The sequence below is a fragment of the Hypanus sabinus genome, chromosome 29 (assembly GCF_030144855.1).
Source record: "Hypanus sabinus isolate sHypSab1 chromosome 29, sHypSab1.hap1, whole genome shotgun sequence".
Taxonomy (NCBI): domain Eukaryota; kingdom Metazoa; phylum Chordata; class Chondrichthyes; order Myliobatiformes; family Dasyatidae; genus Hypanus; species Hypanus sabinus.
Genome location: NC_082734.1, coordinates 3,889,684 through 3,914,710, shown reverse-complemented (window position 1 = coordinate 3,914,710; position 25,027 = coordinate 3,889,684). Strand labels below are relative to the sequence as shown.

General features: G+C 51.8%; 1 long non-coding RNA gene across 1 annotated transcript; it reads right to left on the bottom strand.

The window, feature by feature from the left end:
* Positions 1-5,007: 5,007 nt before the first annotated feature.
* On the bottom strand, positions 5,008-24,825 carry LOC132382899 (uncharacterized). Its single transcript, XR_009508495.1, has 3 exons — positions 24,567-24,825; positions 11,742-11,868; positions 5,008-5,836 (listed from the first exon to the last, which is right to left on the bottom strand). It is a non-coding gene; the product is annotated as an uncharacterized LOC132382899 (long non-coding RNA).
* Between the last annotated feature and the right edge of the window lie 202 nt (positions 24,826-25,027).

Genomic DNA, 25,027 nt, shown 5'->3' with positions numbered 1-25,027 from the left:
GATGTGTGCTCAGCCCTCTGCTCCACTCTCTCTACACCCATGATTGTGTGACCAGGCACAGCTCAAACGCCATCTATAAATTTGCCAAAGGCAAAACTATTGTTGGCAGAATTTCAGATGCTGACGAGGAGATGTACAGGAGTGAGATAGATCAGCTGTTTGAATGAAATGATAACAACAACTCAAGGAATGATTGTAGACTTTAGAAAGGAGAAGTTGATGGAGGACACATCCATCAACAAGTCTAAATACCACCTTTGTTGAGGATACAACTGTTATTAACAGAATCTCAAGAGGTGACGAGGAGGCATACAGGAGCGAGTTAGATCAGCTGGTTGAGTGGTATTACAACAACAACCTTGCACTCAACATCAGCAAGACCCGTACTGTATGTAAAGTCCTGGTTCAGGTTTCTGTTGCTATGCTGTGAGGCTTTTCATTTTAGCAGTTTTCTGCAACAGCACTATGTCTTGTGGTAGGTTACGCTTTGGTTACAGCTAAAGATAAGGGCCCACGTTGTTCAAATTGTGTCAGCCATCAGGTGGTGGAATTGGGAGAAGGTTCCACAAATAACCGGGCGGAGAGAGATTTATGATGGACAGAGGTCGGGTTCGTGGTCTTTTGGCGGGAAGTGCGGAGAGGAGAGGAATCAGAAGGATGCCCCGGAGGATCCGATCCAAAGGGGAGACCCTAATGCAAGGATTGCTTTGCAAGAAGGGATGTTCTACCTGTGACTGGTGATGAGAATTCAGCACCGTGAGTGAAGCCACAACATGAGCTCCAACGTTGTGAGCATGTTCAGACTGGTTTAATTGTTTTACTTCTTCTCTTCTTTTTCCTGTTAACTGTTTGATAAAGCTGAAAGTGGTAAATATGCTTTCTTTCTAATTTTATACGGTGTACTATCTGTTATTTCTTGCCGATCGTTTATCATGTGTGGGCAGTACTTGATCAGCATTCCCAAAGTTTCTGTTTGGTTAAACCCTGAATCGTACTGTCTGAATACTGTTTACAAAATATGCTCTTCTCACTGCTAAGTTACGTGGCTGCTCACAGATCTGTATATGGGCCCGGTGAGAGGATTGCACAAACAACAATTGTTTGGATGAAAATGTACAAGTCATGGGTATCAAATTTGCAAATGACACCAAAGTGACACAGTGAAGATGATTATTAGGGTTTATAGAGGGATCTTGATCAGTCGGGCAAGTGGGCCAAGGAGTGGCAAATGGAGTTTAGTTCAGTGTTGCATTGTGGGAAGACAAACAAGTGTAAGACTTTCACAGTGAACAGTCGGCCCCTGTGGAGTGCTGTAAAACAGAGGGACTGAGGCACATAGGTAGAATATTCCCTGGAAGTTGCTGTGAAGGTGGGTGGTGGTGAAGAAGGCTTTTGACACACTGGCCTTCATCACGCCAAACACTGAGTACGGAAGTTGAAATGTTACAGTGTGCAGTGGAAGACATTGGTGAGGCCGCGTCTGGAATCCTGGTCACCCTGCTATTGTGCACTGGTGTAGCGGTTAGCGAGGCACTATCACGGTTCGGTGCGTTCTGGAGTTCGGAGTGCAATTCCAGCACCATTCTGTAAGGAGTTTGTACGTTCTCCCCATGACCACATTTATAATTGAAAGGGCGTGATAACGTAACAGGGAGTTCAATCCCGGCGTCAACTGCCGGAAGTCTCAGTATGTCCTCCCCATGGAAATCATGGGTTTTCCCTGGAGCTCCGGTTTTCTCCTGCAGTCCAAAGAGGTACTGGTCATTTAAAATTGTCCCTTGATTAGCACATAAACAGGGAACACCTACAGCACAATACAGGCCCTTCAGCCCACAATGCTGTGCCAAACACGTACTTACTTTACAAATTACCTAGGGTTACCCATAGCCCTCTATTTTTCTAAGTTCCTTGTATCTATCCAGGAGTCTCTTAAACGACCCTATTGTTTCCGCCTCCACCACCATTACCGGCAGCCCATTCCACGCACTCACCACTCTGCATAAAGAACTTACCCCTGACATCTCCTCTGTACCTACTCCCCAGCACCTTAAAACTGTGCCCTCTTGTGATAGCCATTTCAGCCCTGGGAAAAAGCCTCTGACTATCCACACAATCAATGCCTCCCATCATCTTATACACTTAGGTTAGGGTTATTTGGGGCTGTGGGGTTGCTGAGGTGCCGTGGCTCGAGGGTCTGAAGGGCCTATGCTGTTCTGTACTTCCTGCTTATTGCCCATTACACCTCTGGTGTCTAGGGCAGCGATATAGGTTCCTCCATCTGTGTCTGACCGTACTCACACTCGGACGGAGAAGGATTCTTCATTGCTGCTTCCGTAACAATTTTGTTCTGCCAGTCAGGAGTGTTAGCCCTGAAGCTGGAGCACTGGCGGCCTCTACCCTTTGAACTGTTTGGCACGGGTGACGCTCGCGCAAGGCCCTGACTCTCGGCAGCAAAGCTCTCCGGGTCGTTGAGGTTGTGGTTCTCTTGAAGGAGTCTGCATCGCATCGTTAAGAAAAATAAATTAAGCTGCAAGATGTGCTGAAAGATTTACGGGGCTGCAATGAGACGTTTATGATGAGAGATTGGGCAGGCTGCAACTTGACAGGAGGTTAGGAAACTGACGAGTTATCTCGTAGCAGAGTACAAAATTTTCAGGGGCTCAGACAGGATGAGTTCACACTGTCTCTCCCCCAGGGCTGGGGAATCAAGAACTAGAGGGCTCAGGTTTAAGGTGAGAGGGGAGAGATTTAATATGAACCAGAGAGGCTACATTTTTCACACAGAAGATGGTGTGTGACTGGAACGAGCTGCAAAACAATCTGGTTAAGGCAAGAACAATGACAACATTTGAAAAACATTTGGACAGATACATGGATGGGAAATGGGCCAAGTGCAGGAAAATGAGACCAGCTCAGGCAGGGCCTGCATGCATGCTGTGTTATATTGTGACTCTAACCCTGACCCCACACTGTTCGACCCCAGTGATGGAGGGCAGTCACAGGCCCTCCGCCCCACACCCTGGGGTCCAGCTGTGGGAACAAGCCATTGGGTTGCCAAGAAACAGGCCCAAGAGAGGCTGCGGACAATGTAGAACCGGAGCAGCCGCACAAAATACTGGAGGAATTCTTCAGCTCAGTCAGCACTGACAGAGGGAAATGGACAGTCAGTGTTCTCTGGCCCAAACCCTCAGCTGCTCACTTCTGACCATAACTGTCACCTCACCTGCTGAGCATTGTAACCGTGGGCAGAGTCACCCGAGAGAACTGAAGCTGGTGGATATAGAATCCTTTATTCTAACAAAACGAGTTTACATGCATCGACCTACGGTAGGTTGAAGATCAACGGTAACAGCAGGACGATTCTATAGTTACAGTGTATCTACAATGCTTCCTTTGAATTATGTACAATTTCACACCGCCTTCTTCGCACCCACACCCCAGACACCCAGAACGAATGTTAGCCCCCGCTCATTCTGGACCGCGTTCATGCGTATACAGGCAGCTGAGATCTAAGTGGATGCTTCTTTGTTTGTGATTGACCCCAGCCTGCAGCTCCAGGAAGCCTATTGTTCCACCTGCAATCCACGTTCAAATCTGAAGAATAGTGGCTGCCGAGGTTAGTATTCGTTGTCTACCCTGACCCCAGAATACGCCCTAACACTGAGTTCCTTCTGCATTTGCTGTGCGTGTGTGACTTCCCGAGTTTACATCTGCCTGCTGGGAATTGAAAGCCAGCTGCCGATCATCCGGAACGTGATGGAACTTCCCAACAAATCCAGGCGCCTCTGGGTCCGAAGCTGAGAGAGATGGAGTCCAGGGGATATGATAGTGAGTCACTGCAGAGAAAGGCTACATCAAACGTTAAACCATCATTTAGCCCTTCTTGTTACTCCCCAGGTCGATAGCTGACACGAGCACGATGCTGGAAATCCAAAGCAATACACACACAAAATGGTGGAGGGATTCTCCAGGTCAGACATGGAAAAGAGTAAACAGTCAACGTTTCAGGCTGAGACCCTTCTTCAGAACTGAGAAGGTAGGGGCAAGATGCCTGAATAAGGGGGGGGGGGGGGGGAAGAGTCTGACTGGAAGGTGATAAGGCTGATTTATACTTCTGTGCCAAATGAACACCGTAGGTACGGCGTAGCTGCGTACCCTACGCCCTACCCTACACCTTAGCCTGACACACACAACTCTCCAAAGAGGTAACTGCGTGTCGCAGCAACGCAGACCACAACAACTGTGATTGGTCCGCTCGGTAGCATCGCATTTCCTCCTGACTGTGCGTACGCTGATGCGAAATAAACGGTCGGAGACGGTGAACTAAATCGTCAAGTCTACCTGCCAACATCCAAAAATATTTGAAATGCGTTTCCTCGCCCGTGTCTCTCAGTGGCCGGACAAGGTCAGAAAATTCACCCTCCTTCTGCCTCAATCCGTCCAGTGGTCGTACACGCCATCTCCTCCGACGGCTTCTCTCTTTTCCGCGTTGCAGTAACTTCAATAGAAGTAGCCCTTGTTAACATTTATTAGCTCCGACTCCAACATGGTGCACTCAGTCGCCATTGTACACGAAGAAACTCCACACAGTAGCATAGAAACCCCACTGCCAACTAGCGTCTCGGTGGTGAATTGCAGACCAACGCAGATACACCAGCGCACAGGTATAAACGCCCACAACGGCGCAGGCCGCTTACGAAGGCTGCGGCGTAGGCTACTACGCAGAAATATAAATCGGCACATAGCTGAAACCAGGTGGGTGGGAAAGGTCGAGGACTGGGAAAGAAAGAATCTAATGGGAGGGGAGAGAAGTCGGTTGGAGACTACCCAGACGGTGTTGCTCCTCCACCCTGAGGGTGGCCTTTTGGCACAAGAGGAGGCCATGGATTGACATGTTGGAATGGGAAGAGGAATTAAAATTAAAATGTTCAGCCACTGGGAAGTCCCTCTTGTGACGGTCGATGAAATGGCACACCCCACCCCCCGCAGTTTACGACAGGTCTATCAATGTAGAAGAGGCCGCATCGGGAGCAGCGGACACAACGGGCCTGCAGGTGAAGTGTGGCCTCATTGGAAGGACTGTTTGGGGCTCTGAATGGAGGTGAGGGAGGAAGTGATAGGACAGGTGTAGTACTTCAGCTGCTTGCAGGGATAGGTACCAGGAGGGATGAATGGACAACGGAATTGTGGAGGGAGGGATCCCTGAGGAAAACGGAGAGATGGGGATGTAGATATGATATCTAAGATTTCAGTCACCCTGCAAACGCCGAAGGCTCTTCTCTCAGCAGACCAAATGGCACAGGGATCGTTCCACCAGCAAAGCCCAGGATGTGGCCATTCAGCCCCTCAAACCTGTTCCATCTTCAGTAAAATTGAGTCTGAGCATTTGGCGGCAACAAGCGTACACAGATTAGTTGCTTGTGCAGTAACATATCGTCCTCAGGACAGTCATGCAGTGTCTCACCAGGGTAACTAACATTAATGGTCACAGCACTGTATCAGTTTTCCACCAAACTACGGCATTAAATCTCCCTAGAATTGTAACCGAGCCGGCTCCAAGTAACAACCAACTGCAGCAGCTGTCACAGTGTGGCATGGCCACCATCTTTGTCCAAGCAAGAAAGTGACGGACATTGTCGTAATGAGGGGCTTGGACATTTATGTATTTATGACTGAATGGGCCATGGCGATTTTGGAACTGAGGACTCTCTGCAGCTGTCTGCCAGTCTCCACCTGGCCAAATTGCAACAGCTTGGATACGAGAGACTCTGCAGATGCTGGAAATCCAGATCAACACAAACCAAAAGCTGGAGGAACTCAGCAGGTCAGGTAGCATCTGTGAAAAGGAATAAACGGTCGATATTTCAGGCTGAAACCCTTTCAGTCTCTAAGAAGGAGCTTGGTCAGTATTTCTCTGTTTCTCACACCCCCTTCCTCCCCCAGTTCCACCCCTGTTTCTCTCCCTTTTTCTCCCCTTATTCTGCCACCTGTTTCTCCCCCATTTCCCCTGTTCCGGCCCCCATTTCTCCCACTGTTTATCCTGCGATGGTTCATCTACTAAGAGGCAGGATTATGAACATCTGGAGAGGTATAATATGATTAGGAATAGTCAGCACGGCTTTGTCAAAGGGCCTTATGAGCCTGATTGAATTTTTTGAGGATGTGACTACACACCTTGATGAAGAGCAGTAGATGCAGTGTATATGGATTTCAGCAAGCCATTTGATAAGGTTCCCCATGCAAGGCTTATTGAGAAAGTAAGGAGGCATGGGATCCAAGGGGACATGGCTTTGTGGATCCAGAACTGGCTTGCCCACAGAAGGCAAAGTAGACGGGTCATATTCTGCACCAGTGGGGTGCCTCAGGGATCTGTTCTGGGACCGTTACTCTTTGTGATTTTTATAAATGACCTGGATGAGGAAGTGGAGGGATGGGTTAGTAAGTTTGCTGATGACTCAAAGGTTGGAAGTGTTGTGGATAGTGTGGAGGGCTGTCAGAGGTTACAACAGAACATTGATAGGATGCAAAACCTGGCTGAGAAGTGGCAGATGGAGTTCAACCCAGATAAGTGTGAAATGGTTCATTTTGGTAGGTCAAATATGATGACAGAATATGTTATTAATGGTAAGATTCTTGGCAGTGTGGAAGATCAGAGGGATGTTGGGTTCTGAGTCCATAGGACACTCAAAGCAGTTGCGCAGGTTGACTCTGTGGTTAAGAAGGCAAACCGTGTACAGTATTGGCCTTCATCAATCATGGAATTGAAATTAGGAGCCGAGAGGTAACTTTGCATCTATATAGGACCCTGGTCAGACCCCACTTGGAGTACTGTGCTCAGTTGTGGTCACCTCACTACAGGAAGGATGTGGAAACCATAGAAAAGGTGCAGAGAAGATTTACAAGGATGTTGCCTGGATTGGGGAGCATGCCTTATGAGAATAGGTTGAGTGAACTCGGCCTTTTCTCCTTGGAGCGATGGAGGATGAGAGGTGACCTGACAGAGGTGTATAAGATACTGAGAGGCATTGATCGTGTGGATAGTCAGAGGCTTTTTCCCAGGGCTGAAATGGTTGCCACAAGAGGACACAGGTTAAGGTGCTGGGGAGTAGGTACAGAGGAGATGTCAGGAGTAAGCTTTTTACTCAGAGAGTGGTGACTGCGTGGAATGGGCTGCCGGCAACGGTGGTGGAGGCAGATACGATAGGGGCTTTTAAGAGACCCCTGGACAGGTACATGGAGCTTAGAAAACTAGAGGGCTATGGGTAAGCCCAGTAATTTATAAGGTAGGGACATGTTCAGCAAAACTTTGTGGGCCAAAGGGCCTGTATTGTGCTGTAGGTTTTCTATGTTTCCCCGTTTCTCCACTCCCATATCCCCCCCACCCCACTTTCAATGTCAATGTCAAACCCATTGTATGGTTAGTGTTATATCCAGTATGGTCATAGCTATTCCCAGTGTGGTCATTGTCAGACCCAACGTGGTCAGTGTCGGACCCGGCGTGGTCAGTGTTATACCCGGCGTGGTCAGTGTCGGACCCGGCGTGGTCAGTGTCGGACCCGGCGTGGTCAGTGTTATACCCGGCGTGGTCAGTGTCGGACCCGGTGTGGTCAGTGTCGGTCCCGGCGTGGTCAGTGTCGGACCCGGCGTGGTCAGTGTCATACCCGGCGTGGTCAGTGTCATACCCGGCGTGGTCAGTGTTATACCCGGCGTGGTCAGTGTTATACCCGGCGTGGTCAGTGTCGGACCCGGTGTGGTCAGTGTCGGACCCGGTGTGGTCAGTGTCGGACCCGGCGTGGTCAGTGTTATACCCGGCGTGGTCAGTGTTATACCCGGCGTGGTCAGTGTCGGACCCGGCGTGGTCAGTGTCATACCCGACGTGGTCAGTGTCAGACCCAGCGTGGTCAGTGTCGGACCCGGCGTGGTCAGTGTCGGACCCGGCGTGGTCAGTGTCGGACCCGGCGTGGTCAGTGTCGGACCCGGCGTGGTCAGTGTTATACCCGGCGTGGTCAGTGTCGGACCCGGTGTGGTCAGTGTCGGTCCCGGCGTGGTCAGTGTCGGACCCGGCGTGGTCAGTGTCATACCCGGCGTGGTCAGTGTCATACCCGGCGTGGTCAGTGTTATACCCGGCGTGGTCAGTGTCGGACCCGGTGTGGTCAGTGTCGGACCCGGTGTGGTCAGTGTCGGACCCGGCGTGGTCAGTGTTATACCCGGCGTGGTCAGTGTTATACCCGGCGTGGTTAGTGTCGGACCCGGCGTGGTCAGTGTTATACCCGGCGTGGTCAGTGTCATACCCGGCGTGGTCAGTGTCATACCCGGCGTGGTCAGTGTCGGACCCGGCGTGGTCAGTGTCGGACCCGGCGTGGTCAGTGTCATACCCGACGTGGTCAGTGTCAGACCCAGCGTGGTCAGTGTCGGACCCGGCGTGGTCAGTGTCGGACCCGGCGTGGTCAGTGTTATACCCGGCGTGGTCAGTGTCGGACCCGGCGTGGTCAGTGTCATACCCGGCGTGGTCAGTGGCGGACCCGGCGTGGTCAGTGTCGGACCCGGCGTGGTCAGTGTTATACCCGACGTGGTCAGTGTCGGACCCGGCGTGGTCAGTGTCGGACCCGGCGTGGTCAGTGTCGGACCCGGCGTGGTCAGTGTCGGGCCCGGCGTGGTCAGTGTTATACCCGGCGTGGTCAGTGTCGGACCCGGCGTGGTCAGTGTCGGACCCGGCGTGGTCAGTGTCGGACCCGGCGTGGTCAGTGTCGGACCCGGCGTGGTCAGTGTTATACCCGGCGTGGTCAGTGTTATACCCGGCGTGGTCAGTGTCGGACCCGGCGTGGTCAGTGTCGGACCCGGCGTGGTCAGTGTCATACCCGGCGTGGTCAGTGTCGGACCCGGCGTGGTCAGTGTTATACCCGACGTGGTCAGTGTCAGACCCAGCGTGGTCAGTGTCGGACCCGGCGTGGTCAGTGTTATACCCGACGTGGTCAGTGTCAGACCCAGCGTGGTCAGTGTCGGACCCGGCGTGGTCAGTGTTATACCCGGCGTGGTCAGTGTCGGACCCGGCGTGGTCAGTGTCGGACCCGGCGTGGTCAGTGTTATACCCGGCGTGGTCAGTGTCGGACCTGGCGTGGTCAGTGTTATACCCGGCGTGGTCAGTGTTATACCCGGCGTGGTCAGTGTTATACCCGGTGTGGTCAGTGTCGGACCCGGCGTGGTCAGTGTTATACCCGGCGTGGTCAGTGTCGGACCCGGCGTGGTCAGTGTCATACCCGGCGTGGTCAGTGTTATACCCGGCGTGGTCAGTGTCGGACCCGGCGTGGTCAGTGATATACCCGGCGTGGTCAGTGTCATACCCGGCGTGGTCAGTGTCGGACCCGGCGTGGTCAGTGTCGGACCCGGCGTGGTCAGTGTCGGACCCGGCGTGGTCAGTGTTATACCCGGCGTGGTCAGTGTTATACCCGGTGTGGTCAGTGTCGGACCCGGCGTGGTCAGTGTCATACCCGGCGTGGTCAGTGTCAGACCCGGCGTGGTCAGTGTTATACCCGGCGTGGTCAGTGTCGGACCCGGCGTGGTCAGTGTCGGACCCGGCGTGGTCAGTGTCGGACCCGGCGTGGTCAGTGTTATACCCGGCGTGGTCAGTGTCGGACCCGGCGTGGTCAGTGTTATACCCGGCGTGGTCAGTGTCGGACCCGGCGTGGTCAGTGTCATACCCGGCGTGGTCAGTGTCATACCCGGCGTGGTCAGTGTCGGACCCGGCGTGGTCAGTGTCGGACCCGGCGTGGTCAGTGTCGGACCCGGCGTGGTCAGTGTTATACCCGGCGTGGTCAGTGTCGGACCCGGCGTGGTCAGTGTTATACCCGGCGTGGTCAGTGTTATACCCGGCGTGGTCAGTGTCGGACCCGGCGTGGTCAGTGTCGGACCCGGCGTGGTCAGTGTCGGACCCGGCGTGGTCAGTGTCGGACCCGGCGTGGTCAGTGTTATACCCGGCGTGGTCAGTGTTATACCCGGTGTGGTCAGTGTCGGACCCGGCGTGGTCAGTGTCATACCCGGCGTGGTCAGTGTCGGACCCGGCGTGGTCAGTGTTATACCCGGCGTGGTCAGTGTCGGACCCGGCGTGGTCAGTGTCGGACCCGGCGTGGTCAGTGTTATACCCGGCGTGGTCAGTGATATACCCGGCGTGGTCAGTGTCGGACCCGGCGTGGTCAGTGTCGGACCCGGCGTGGTCAGTGTCGGACCCGGCGTGGTCAGTGTTATACCCGGCGTGGTCAGTGTCGGACCCGGCGTGGTCAGTGTCATACCCGGCGTGGTCAGTGTCATACCCGGCGTGGTCAGTGTCGGACCCGGCGTGGTCAGTGTCGGACCCGGCGTGGTCAGTGTCGGACCCGGCGTGGTCAGTGTTATACCCGGCGTGGTCAGTGTCGGACCCGGCGTGGTCAGTGTTATACCCGGCGTGGTCAGTGTTATACCCGGCGTGGTCAGTGTCGGACCCGGCGTGGTCAGTGTCGGACCCGGCGTGGTCAGTGTCGGACCCGGCGTGGTCAGTGATATACCCGGCGTGGTCAGTGTTATACCCGGCGTGGTCAGTGTCGGACCCGGCGTGGTCAGTGTCGGACCCGGCGTGGTCAGTGTCGGACCCGGCGTGGTCAGTGTCGGACCCGGCGTGGTCAGTGTCGGACCCGGCGTGGTCAGTGTTATACCCGGCGTGGTCAGTGTCGGACCCGGCGTGGTCAGTGTCGGACCCGGCGTGGTCAGTGTCGGACCCGGCGTGGTCAGTGTCGGACCCGGCGTGGTCAGTGTTATACCCGGCGTGGTCAGTGTTGGACCCGGCGTGGTCAGTGTTATACCCGGCGTGGTCAGTGTCATACCCGGCGTGGTCAGTGTCGGACCCGGCGTGGTCAGTGTCATACCCGGCGTGGTCAGTGTCATACCCGGCGTGGTCAGTGTCGGACCCGGCGTGGTCAGTGTCGGACCCGGCGTGGTCAGTGTCGGACCCGGCGTGGTCAGTGTCATACCCGGCGTGGTCAGTGTCGGACCCGGCGTGGTCAGTGTCGGACCCGGCGTGGTCAGCGGTATACCTGGCGTGGTCAGTGTTACACCAAACGTGATCTGTTTGTTAGTGCCTGGCCTTGTCCAAATCCTCTGTGCCACATTAGGGAGATACCTAATCCACCGGCCAGATATCTCCCTGACACCGGAGGTAATCAATAATCCTGGACTTCTCTCTGTGACTGTGGATATTAGGGACAGAAGAACCAGGATCTTTTCAGTTCCAGACCGTGATGGGAAGTCAATCCAGTGTGAATGTGGAGCTGGCTGATGAGAAGAGTGAAGAACATGAGGTGTGGAATGGGGAGTGTGGGGAGCTGAGGTCCGGGAGACGAGAGGTGATTTAGGAAGGTAGCCTGTCAGATTTATGTCTAACCATATATGTACTTTGATAATAAATTCACTTTGAACTGTGAGTGGGTGCTTTTAAGGAGAGCTATGAGGAATGGAGGGGACCCGAGGGAAGGGGCGAAGAGGACGAGCAAGGCCACATGGGATGGGAGAGATGAGAGAGAACCAGCAGGAATCTGGATCACAGTTAATAATTAACAAAGGGCCAGCGAGGCAGACAGCCAGCTGCGGCGGGTGACAGTGACATTAACCAGATCGGAATGGTTTCTCTGCTGGCCACTCCCTGCAGGCGAAACCCAATTTACAGTGAATGCAGTCGACCTGAAAATTCAGACTGTGTTAGCCCTGAAGTGTACCTTGCAACATCACAGCCGGGGAAACGCAGGACATCTGCTCTGACTCAAGGAAATGACTGGTATCACTTCTCAGGCCATGATCTCGACAGCCTCCTGCAGCCTGGTCGAGATTGCTTACTGGCATTTCCTGTGTACAAGTGTAAGGAGAGGGAAATAATTGTTACTCTGGATCCAAAGTAACACAATAATAACAAAAAACATAATAAATATAAATAGATAAAACAGCTTCTATACATAGATTGACTGTGTGTCCATAAAGTACATAAGATGACTTACGAGAAATAATGAAGTAGTGGTGGAGTTAGTGGGTGGATCAGCCTCTCTGTTTGGGGAGAGGGACTGTGCTTGACCCTAGTGGTCCTGGGGTGGATGCTACATAGCCTCCTCCCTGATGGGGGTGGGACAAACAGTCCATGAGCAGTGTTGCTCAGGAGGAACACAGCTGAACTTGAAATGCGCCACATTGTTTGTGGCCATCAAGGGAAAACATGAATCGGTTTTATTTTGCTTGATCTATTTTTTCATTCTCTCATTTGGAGACACAACACGGAACAAGACCATCTGGCCCTTTGAGACACACCGCTCAGCATCCCCCCCAGTTTAATCCTAGCCTAATCACAGGGCAATTTACAACGACCGCCTCACATACCAACCATTACGTCTTTGGACTGTGGGAGGATAACAGAGAATACGAAGGAACCGCACGGGAAAAACATACAAACTATCTTTCCGAGGAAGCCAGAATTGAACTGCAATCGCCAACGCCCTGAGCCGTAATAGTGTCGCACTGACCGCTACGCTCCCACGGTGTTGCAGTCCTGAGAACAATCCAAGCATCTTCCACAGAGAGTTTCCTTACTCTGAGAACACAGAGTACAAGAGAGAAACAGGCCACTTGGCCCACAATGTTGTGCTGAATGAATTAAGTGAATGGCATCTAATGGCTTCTGTCTGCACTTGACCCATGTCCTTCAAGCCCTGTTCATCCTGAGCCTCTTAAACACCCCTGTGGTACCTCCCGCCACCACCATTCCTGGCAGCACCCGCCACTCTCTGTGAGAAAAAATTATCCTGCCCACGACCTTAACTCTCCCTTAAATGTACCACTCCACTTTCCAACATTTCAAACTTTGAATGAAGGTACCTAAGCCTCTTGTAATCTTATAAACTTCAGTCTATCAAGTTCCTCAACCCAGCAAATTGTTTCTCTCTATTGAAATTCATCTTCATTTTAAATCATTTCTAAACTTGTGGTGATAAAAACTGGAACAGACGCTCAGTGAAGACGGTTTGGTTGATCATTGTCAAATCAGGTTCCAGTTCCAGTTATTGTCATTCAGCACGTGTAGCACCAAACGAAACAATGTTCCTCCAGATCAAGGTGCAGAACACAGTACACAACACACAAAGTAATATTCACACACATAAATTATCAGATAATAAGCTGCATTGACGACACAAGTTAAAAAGCTCTTCATACATGATGAGAGGGGCTGGTGGCAGGGAGTTCGGTTGTCTCACGGCCTGGGGGAAGAAGCTGTTCCCCATCCTGACCGTTCTTGTCCCGAAGATACGGTGCCTCCTGGGGGTCAAAGTGATTGATGGACGGATGGGAGGGATCAGTGATGCCCCTTCCGTATGCAGCTCTTCTGATAAATGTCTCTAACGGGTGGAAGAGAGACCTTGATGATCCTCTTGGTCACATATACCAAGAAAAGCTTTCCTTGCGTATTACTTATTTCTTATATAGAGATACTACTTGGGTGCCAGGACTTGAGTTATAGGGAAAGGTTGGCTAGGTTAGGACTGGAGCATAGGAGGATGAGGGGAGATTTGATAGAGGTATAAAAGTTCTGATGATATCGATAGCATAAATGCAAGCAGGTATTTTCCACTGAGGTTGGGTGAGATTAGATCTTGAGGTCATAGGTTAAGTGTAAAAAGTGAAATGTACACGAGGGGGAGCTTCTTCATCCAAAACGTGGGATGAGCTGCCAGCGGAAGTGGTGGATACAGGTTCAATTTCAACACTGTAGAGAAGTTTGGATGCCAGGGGTATGGAGGGCTATGGTCCCGGTGCAGGTTGAAGGGACTGGACAGGATAACAGCCTGGCATGGACTAGAGGGGCCAAGGGGCCTGTTTCTGCTCTGTAGTGCTCTGTGACTCTATGAATCAAACCCTGGAGCCACTGGGAATGGTTGGCTGGCCACAAATGTGAGGCAAGTGGGGTGTGGATTCACGAAGCCTTTAAGAATACAATCAGTAGCCCCTGGATCTGCCCAGGAGACGGTATTGACAGGGTGTGCGTGTGTCTCCATGGAGTCCGGGTCTGTCTCTGTGTAATACACCACATCCTGTGTTAAAGATTTCAGCGGCCAGCGCACTGGTCCTGGGAAACACAAGTCAAGTTTGATTGGCTTGGTTACTGTCTGTGATTGCTGGGGAGATGAGAAACACATCTTCATGATAAATCCAAATTCCAGGCACAAATGATAGAATGAACATTGATTTCCATAACTCCCTGTTCTCTCGTTTCCTATTCCCAACTCTGGCTTCCCTCTTGCCCCTTCTCCTCACCTGCCTATCACTTTCCTCTGGTGTCTTTCTCCCTTGGACCACTCTCCTCTCCTATCAGGTCCCTCCTTCTCAGCCCTTTGCCCTTTCCACCTATCACCTCCCAGCTTCTTACTTCACCCCCACTTCCCCCTCACCTGACCTCACCTATCACCTCCCAGCTTGTACTCCTTCCCCTCCCCCACCTTCTTGTCCAGGGTCTCGGCCTGAAATGTTGGCAGTTTTATCCCCTCCATAGATAGCTTCTTGTTCAGACTTTCCACCTACACCTCCCAGTTTCTCACTTCATCCTTCCCTCTCCCACCCACCCATCCACCTTCCCCCTCACCTGGCCTCACTTAACTCCCGCTTGCCCTCCCCCACCTTCCTGTCCTGGCCTCTTCCCAAATGACATTAGGAATGGAAAGAGTCTTTGAAATGCATCTCTTTTTCTTTTCGGATAATGTTTTTGCTGTGACTAAAGTTGAATTTGGAAATACAAGCCCTGCGTGTTTGCGAGGCTGGAGGGATGTACCCTCTGGCTGCCGTCGGTCGTCTGGCACGTGGGGACTCGGTTACCTTCTGCCTTTGTGACCTTTGAACTCCAGCAGTTCACAGGAAGGGACCCTAATGCGGCAGACATTTAAGGGTCGGGGTACGCTGAGTGGGATCTCTCCAGGGTTCACTGAACTGTCCTGGAGGGAGGTAAAGAGTGAGATCGGGAATAACAGTCTGGCATGTGCCGTGAAATTTGTTGTCTTAGTGGCAGCAGGACATAACAACAGAGAAAAAAACTGAATTGCAGTCAATATACATAGAATAAATTAATTAAATAAGAGGTGCAAAAATAAAAGTAACCATAAATAAGCGGTAAGGTAGTGTTCGTGGGTATTATATATATGCATACACATACACACACATACATACATACACCCCATGTCTATCAAAAGTATTCACTACCACCAGGAAGTTTTCATGTTTTATTGTTTTACAACATTGAATCACAGTAGGTTTAATTTGACTTTTTTGACACTGATTAACAGAAAAAGACACTTTTGTGTCAAAGTGAAAACAGATCTCTATAAAGTGATCTAAATTAATTATAAATATAAAACACAAGATAACTGATTGTGTTAAGTATTCACCCTCTTCAAGTCAGTATTTAGTAGATGCACCTTTGGCAGCAATTACAGCCTTGAGTCTGTGTGGATGGGTCTCTATCAGCTTTGCACATCTGGACACTGCAACTTTCCCCCATTCTCCTTTATGAAAGTAAAGCTGTGGCAGGGGACCGTGAGTGAAGAGCCTTTTTCAATTCCGGGTAAAATTCTCAATTGGATTGAGGTCTGGACTCTGACTTGGCCACTCCAGGACATTAACTTTGATGTTTTTAAGCCAGTCCTGTGTAGCTTTGGCTTTATACTTGGGGTCATTGTCTTGCTGGAAACAAATCTTCTCCCAAGTTGCAGTTCTCTTGCAAACTGCATCAGGTTCCCCTCCAGGATTTCCCTGTATTTTGCTGCATTCATTTTACCCTCTACCTTCACAAGCCCTCCAGGGCCTGCTGCAGTGAAACACCCCCACAGCACAATGCAGCCACTGCCATGCTCCACAATAGGGATGGTGTGTTTTTGATGATGTGCTGTGTTTGAGTCAAACATAGCGTTTAGTCTGATGGCCAAACAGCTCAATTTTGGTTTCATCAGACCATAGAAATTTCTTCCAGCTGAATTCAGAGTCTCCCACACGCCACCTGGCAAATTCTAGCTGAGATTTCATGAGAGTTTTTGTCGACAGTGGCTTTCTCTTTGCCACTTTCCCATAAAGCTGCGACTGCAGAATCACCCGGGCGACTTGTTGTTTGTGCAGTCTCTTCCATCTCAGCCACGGAAGCTTGTGACTCCTCCAGAGTTGTCATAGGTGTCTTGGTGGCCTCTCTCACTAGTCCCCTTCTTGCACGGTCACTCAGTTTCTGAGGACGGCCTGCTCTGGGCAGATTTACAGCTGCGCCATATTCTTTCCATTTCTTGATGATCGACTTAACTGTACTCCAAGGGTTATTCAGTGACTTGGAAATGTTCTTGTATCCATCTCCTGACTTGCTTGGAGTGTCCTTTTGTCTTCATGGTGTCGTTTTTGCCAGGATACTGACTCACCAGCAGTGGGACCTTCCAGATGCTGGTATAATTATGTGACTTCTGAAAACAATTGGCTGCGCCAGTGATGATTTGATGTGTCATATTAAAGTATCTTATATTTGTAATTAATTTAGATAACTTTGTAGAAATCTGTTTGAGTCATTTTCTGTTCACAGGCTTTATTATTGTATTGCAATTTACAGCTGCTGCAAAACATTAAATTTCACAACATATGCTGATGATAGTTAATCTGATCCTGATTCTGGTCCAAATTCAATGTTCAAAAGACGTTTAAATAGCTACACAGCTATGAGAGGTTCAAAGGGACATGGGCCAAATGCTGCAAAATAGAATTAGCTCAATAGGCATCTTGGCTGGAATTGACTAGATGGGCCAAATGGCCTGTTTCTGTGCTGTATAATTCTATGAATCTGTGTATGAATCCGTAGTTTAGAAACTAGCCATTCAGTCCATCACGCCTTCACAAGCCACTGGGCTGACATCCATATTAATCCCATCTTCCAACACTTGGCCCATAGTGTTTTACCTCTGCTCATCTGGATAATGATGTTGTCGACTCTGTCTCCACCACTCTCTCTAGCAGTGGAATAAGAATCAAGTTTAATATCATCGCCAGATGCCATGAAATTTGCTGTATTTGCAGCAGCAGTAGAATGTAATATATAATAATGGGAAAAATGTGAATTAGAACATAGAACATAGAATAGTACAGCACAGTACAGGCCCTTCGGCCCACAATGTTGTGCTGACCCTTAAACCCTGCCTCCCATATAACCTCCTCACCTTAAATTCCTCCATATACCTGTTAGTTTATGTCTTATGTCTATAATTAAATAAACAGTGCAAAAATAGAAATAAAAAAGTAGTGAGGTTGTGTTCATTCAGGCATTGGATGGCAGAGGTGACGAAGCTGCTCCTGAATCACTGAGTGTGTGTCTTCAGGCTCCTGCAACTCCTCCCTGATGGCAGCAATGATGACAGGACATGATCTGCTTGATAGGAGTTCCTAATGATACGTTCCTTCTGTCTGAGGTGTCGCTGTTCATCACCACGGAGACCAATGGCCATGAGGGAGCTGACTAAGCATCATCATGGTGCTCACCACCGTCTGGTGAAGAAAAATCCCCTCAGGTTCTCCTCTGATTGTTTTCGCCCCTTAATCTCGATCTATGTCCTCTAGTTTATTTGCCCTTGATATGGAACACTTCCACTAATGGACTGTTTCCACCCAATTCCATATGAAGCACAAGGTAAGGCACCTTGAACAGATCTAATGCACTAACACTCTGCAAGCAACGATAAGCTAGGTATGCCAAAGGACCAGGCACATACCACACACTGAGAATATTATTGAAGATCATAGCGAAAGGTCACCTGAGGGGGGATTTTGGAAGGTTTAATGTCGTGTCACACAGCACAAGACACATACAGCACATAGAAGTTATCAGTAAAATACAGCCTTGCAAAGAAAAGCCCAAGGCTCTGAGTCCACAGCAGCCTGTAGAAGAACACAATACAGCTTTATTTGTGCCGAGTGAACCCTTGGGGGACAGCACCAACACTTAGACACCATACTGCACCGCACCGCCCCTGGTGGAGTGCAATGACGCCGACGCCTCTCTCCTGGGCGGCTGCAGCAGGCGACACCACGGCTTGAGGCCTAGTTGTCAATATGACCGAGGCCACGCAGCTCCCCCGCCACCTGTCAATACATCAGTGAATCAGACTTGCAACGTTCCAACATGTCCAGCAGGGTCTGGGAATCACAAGAAAAGCCACTAATGCGATCACTTGCTGTTAAGCTGAGCACCGCCTTCACGCAGCGACTCCTCTGACGCAGGACGCAGCAGCAAGATTCCCAGCAAGTCCAGCTCCTTCGCCTACGAGCAACTCGCTGATGGCATCGACCTGGAATACTTTAGTTCCCAATCTTCAGCAGGGTCTTAGGATCATTAAAAAATATGTTTAAGAAGGACAATAATACCTTGGGTTGACCCCGTAGAAGCCGCTGCAGTCAAACGTACCGCCATCTTACCAGAAGGACTAATGAGTTGCGGGCTGCTATGTTAGTGCCACAGGTGTGGCGATACTTGCAGGCTGCGCCCAGCACAATCCTTGCTCCAGACGACGCATTTCCCTGTGTGTTTCAATGTTTTGGTGCACAGGTGACAAGTAAAGCTCACCTTTCATCTTTCAAGGAACTGGTTTGCTGTCACAGGGCCAGTGAGATGCGAGCGGGAACAATTTTGCGTGCCGGAGGCTTACGCCTTGAGCAGTGTAAAACACATTTAGAGCATAGTACAGCTCGGGAACAGGCTTGTGGGGAGTATGAAGTTTAGCCCAGAACGATTGGGCTGAAGGGAGTCTTGATCTGAAATGTCAATCGTCTATTTCTCTCCACAGATTCTGCCTGACCTGCTGAGTTCCTCCAGAAGGTTGTTTATAGGTGTTGGGACGAGTGTCCAGTTCTGCTGTGGGCGTGGAGCAGCAAAGAGATAAAGCACAGAAACAGCCCCTTCGGCCCTTCAGGTCTGTGTTGACCATCAACAACCCATTTTACTTTAATCCTGCACTAATCCCACTTTTCCATATTCTCCTGACATTGCACCCACCCCAAAACTCATCTCAGTTACACACCAGGGGGTAACCTACAGCAGCCAGTCAACCTATCAATACGCACGACCTTGCAATGTGGGTGGAAACTGGAGCCCTCAGATGAAACCCATATGGACACAGGGAGAACGTATGGATTCCACACCGAGACCATCGGAGGTCGGAATTGGACCCAGTACAGGAGGACACGTGGACTGTACACCATCAGCAGACAGAATTGGACCCAGTACGGGAGAACACGTGGACTGTACACCGAGACCATCAGTGGACAGAATTGGACCCAGTACGGGAGGACACGTGGACTGTACACCGAGACCATCAGTGGACAGAATTGGACCCAGTACGGGAGAACACGTGGACCGTACACCGAGACCATCAGTGGACAGAATTGGACCCAGTACGGGAGGACATGTGGACCGTACACCGAGACCATCAGTGGACAGAATTGGACCCAGTACGGGAGGACATGTGGACCGTACACCGAGACCATCGGAGGTCGGAATTGGACCCAGTACGGGAGGACATGTGGACCGTACACCGAGACCATCGGAGGACAGAATTGGATGCAGTACGGGAGGACATGTGGACCGTACACCGAGACCATCAGTGGGCAGAATTGGACGCAGTACGGGAGGACATGTGGACCGTACACCGAGACCATCAGTGGGCAGAATTGGACGCAGTACGGGAGGACATGTGGACCGTACACCGAGACCATCGGAGGACAGAATTGGACCCAGTACGGGAGGACATGTGGACCGTACACCAAGACCATCAGTGGACAGAATTGGACCCAGTACGGGAGGACATGTGGACCGTACACCGAGACCATCGGAGGACAGAATTGGACCCAGTACGGGAGGACATGTGGACCGTACACCGAGACCATCGGAGGTCGGAATTGGACCCAGTACGGGAGGACATGTGGACCGTACACCAAGACCATCGGAGGACAGAATTGGACGCAGTACGGGAGGACATGTGGACCGTACACCGAGACCATCAGTGGGCAGAATTGGACCCAGTACGGGAGGACATGTGGACCGTACACCGAGACCATCGGAGGTCGGAATTGGACCCAGTACGGGAGGACATGTGGACCGTACACCGAGACCATCAGTGGGCAGAATTGGACGCAGTACGGGAGGACATGTGGACCGTACACCGAGACCATCAGTGGGCAGAATTGGACCCAGTACGGGAGGACATGTGGACCGTACACCAAGACCATCAGCAGACAGAATTGGACGCAGTACGGGAGGACACGTGGACCGTACACCGAGACCATCAGTGGACAGAATTGGACCCAGTACAGGAGGACATGTGGACCGTACACCGAGACCATCAGTGGACAGAATTGGACCCAGTACGGGAGGACATGTGGACCGTACACCGAGACCATCGGAGGTCGGAATTGGACCCAGTACGGGAGGACATGTGGACCGTACACCGAGACCATCGGAGGTCAGAATTGGATGCAGTACGGGAGGACATGTGGACCGTACACCAAGACCATCGGAGGTTGGAATTGGACCCAGTACGGGAGGACATGTGGACCATACACCGAGACCATCGGAGGTCAGAATTGGACGCAGTACGGGAGGACATGTGGACCGTACACCGAGACCATCAGTGGGCAGAATTGGACCCAGTACGGGAGGACATGTGGACCGTACACCGAGACCATCAGTGGACAGAATTGGACCAAGTACGGGAGGACATGTGGACCGTACACCGAGACCATCAGTGGACAGAATTGGACCCAGTACGGGAGGACATGTGGACCGTACACCGAGACCATCAGTGGACAGAATTGGACCCAGTACGGGAGGACATGTGGACCGTACACCGAGACCATCGGAGGACAGAATTGGATGCAGTACGGGAGGACATGTGGACCGTACACCGAGACCATCGGAGGTCGGAATTGGATGCAGTACGGGAGGACATGTGGACCGTACACCGAGACCATCGGAGGTTGGAATTGGACCCAGTACGGGAGGACATGTGGACCGTACACCGAGACCATCGGAGGTTGGAATTGGATGCAGTACGGGAGGACATGTGGACCGTACACCGAGACCATCAGTGGGCAGAATTGGACGCAGTACGGGAGGACATGTGGACCGTACACCGAGACCATCAGTGGGCAGAATTGGACGCAGTACGGGAGGACATGTGGACCGTACACCGAGACCATCAGTGGGCAGAATTGGACGCAGTACGGGAGGACATGTGGACCGTACACCGAGACCATCGGAGGTCGGAATTGGACCCAGTACGGGAGGACATGTGGACCGTACACCGAGACCATCAGTGGGCAGAATTGGACGCAGTACGGGAGGACATGTGGACCGTACACCGAGACCATCAGTGGGCAGAATTGGACCCAGTACAGGAGGACATGTGGACCGTACACCGAGACCATCAGTGGGCAGAATTGGACGCAGTACGGGAGGACATGTGGACCGTACACCGAGACCATCAGTGGGCAGAATTGGACGCAGTACGGGAGGACATGTGGACCGTACACCGAGACCATCGGAGGACAGAATTGGACCCAGTACAGGAGGACATGTGGACCGTACACCGAGACCATCGGAGGACAGAATTGGACCCAGTACGGGAGGACATGTGGACCGTACACCGAGACCATCAGTGGGCAGAATTGGACGCAGTACGGGAGGACATGTGGACCGTACACCGAGACCATCAGTGGGCAGAATTGGATGCAGTACGGGAGGACATGTGGACCGTACACCGAGACCATCAGTGGGCAGAATTGGACCCAGTACAGGAGGACATGTGGACCGTACACCGAGACCATCAGTGGGCAGAATTGGACGCAGTACGGGAGGACATGTGGACCGTACACCGAGACCATCAGTGGGCAGAATTGGACCCAGTACGGGAGGACATGTGGACCGTACACCGAGACCATCGGAGGACAGAATTGGACGCAGTACGGGAGGACATGTGGACCGTACACCGAGACCATCAGTGGGCAGAATTGGACCCAGTACAGGAGGACATGTGGACCGTACACCGAGACCATCAGTGGGCAGAATTGGACCCAGTACGGGAGGACATGTGGACCGTACACCGAGACCATCAGTGGGCAGAATTGGACGCAGTACGGGAGGACATGTGGACCGTACACCGAGACCATCAGTGGACAGAATTGGACCCAGTACGGGAGGACATGTGGACCGTACACCGAGATCATCGGAGGTCGGAATTGGACGCAGTACGGGAGGACATGTGGACCGTACACCGAGACCATCAGTGGACAGAATTGGACCCAGTACGGGAGGACATGTGGACCGTACACCGAGACCATCAGTGGGCAGAATTGGACGCAGTACGGGAGGACATGTGGACCGTACACCGAGACCATCGGAGGTCGGAATTGGACGCAGTACGGGAGGACATGTGGACCGTACACCAAGACCATCAGTGGGCAGAATTGGACGCAGTACGGGAGGACATGTGGACCGTACACCGAGACCATCGGAGGTCGGAATTGGACGCAGTACGGGAGGACATGTGGACCGTACACCAAGACCATCAGTGGGCAGAATTGGACCCAGTACGGGAGGACATGTGGACCGTACACCGAGACCATCGGAGGTCGGAATTGGACCCAGTACGGGAGGACATGTGGACCGTACACCGAGACCATCGGAGGTCGGAATTGGACCCAGTACGGGAGGACATGTGGACCGTACACCGAGACCATCGGAGGTCGGAATTGGACGCAGTACGGGAGGACATGTGGACCGTACACCGAGACCATCAGTGGACAGAATTGGACGCAGTACGGGAGGACATGTGGACCGTACACCGAGACCATCAGTGGGCAGAATTGGACGCAGTACGGGAGGACATGTGGACCGTACACCGAGACCATCGGAGGACAGAATTGGACGCAGTACAGGAGGACATGTGGACCGTACACCGAGACCATCGGAGGACAGAATTGGACCCAGTACGGGAGGACATGTGGACCGTACACCGAGACCATCAGTGGGCAGAATTGGACGCAGTACGGGAGGACATGTGGACCGTACACCGAGACCATCAGTGGGCAGAATTGGACGCAGTACGGGAGGACATGTGGACCGTACACCGAGACCATCGGAGGACAGAATTGGACCCAGTACAGGAGGACATGTGGACCGTACACCGAGACCATCAGTGGGCAGAATTGGACCCAGTACAGGAGGACATGTGGACCGTACACCGAGACCATCAGTGGGCAGAATTGGACGCAGTACGGGAGGACATGTGGACCGTACACCGAGACCATCGGAGGACAGAATTGGACGCAGTACGGGAGGACATGTGGACCGTACACCGAGACCATCAGTGGGCAGAATTGGACCCAGTACGGAAGGACATGTGGACCGTACACCGAGACCATCAGAGGACAGAATTGGACGCAGTACGGGAGGACATGTGGACCGTACACCGAGACCATCAGTGGGCAGAATTGGACCCAGTACAGGAGGACATGTGGACCGTACACCGAGACCATCAGTGGGCAGAATTGGACCCAGTACGGGAGGACATGTGGATCGTACACCGAGACCATCAGTGGGCAGAATTGGACGCAGTACGGGAGGACATGTGGACCGTACACCGAGACCATCAGTGGACAGAATTGGACGCAGTATGGGAGGACATGTGGACCGTACACCGAGACCATCAGTGGACAGAATTGGACCCAGTACAGGAGGACATGTGGACCGTACACCGAGACCATCAGTGGGCAGAATTGGACGCAGTACGGGAGGACATGTGGACCGTACACCGAGACCATCAGTGGACAGAATTGGACCCAGTACAGGAGAACACGTGGACCGTACACCGAGACCATCAGTGGGCAGAATTGGACGCAGTACGGGAGGACATGTGGACCGTACACCGAGACCATCAGTGGGCAGAATTGGACGCAGTACGGGAGGACATGTGGACCGTACACCGAGACCATCAGTGGACAGAATTGGACCCAGTACGGGAGGACATGTGGACCGTACACCGAGACCATCGGAGGTCAGAATTGGACCCAGTACGGGAGGACATGTGGACCGTACACCAAGACCATCGGAGGTCGGAATTGGATGCAGTACGGGAGGACATGTGGACCGTACACCGAGACCATCAGTGGACAGAATTGGACGCAGTACGGGAGGACATGTGGACCATACACCAAGACCATCGGAGGTCGGAATTGGATGCAGTACGGGAGGACATGTGGACCGTACACCGAGACCATCGGAGGACAGAATTGGAACGGTAAAGCAACCTTGCCAGCATGCTGTCATTTTCTTCCCACTGGGACCTGGCATGTGCCTGACCTCACTACTCCCAGGAGTTAGAATCATAGAGCCAGGGAGCATAAAGAAGGCCCTTTGGCCCATCTAGTCTGTGCCGAACAGTTATTTTGCAGGTCCCATTGACCCGCACCCCCATACAATGCCCCATCCATGTACTTACCCAAACTTCTGTTAAATGCTGCACTTCGTTCTACGTGTACAACGTGTGCTGACAGTTCGTTCCACTCTCCGAGTGAAAAAGATCCCCTCAGGTTTCCCTTAAACATTTCACCTTTCACCCACAACCTATGAACTGCAGTTCTAGTCTCACCCAACCTCAGTGAAAAAAGTCCATTTGCATTCATTTTGTACACGTCTTTCAAAACCTCCTCTCATTCTCCATGGAAATTCAGCCTTTTCCTGTAGTTCAGTAATCCTGTAATGGCAACATTCTTGGAAGCTTTTTCTGTGCTCTTTCAATCTTAATGATGTTTTTCCTGTAGTTAGGTGACCAAAACTGCACACAATATTCCAATTTCAACCTCGCCAGTATCAATTTCAACATAACATTCCATCTCCTGTACTCAGTAATATGATTTATGAAGGCCAATGTGCCAAAGTCTTTCTTTATGGCCCTATCCA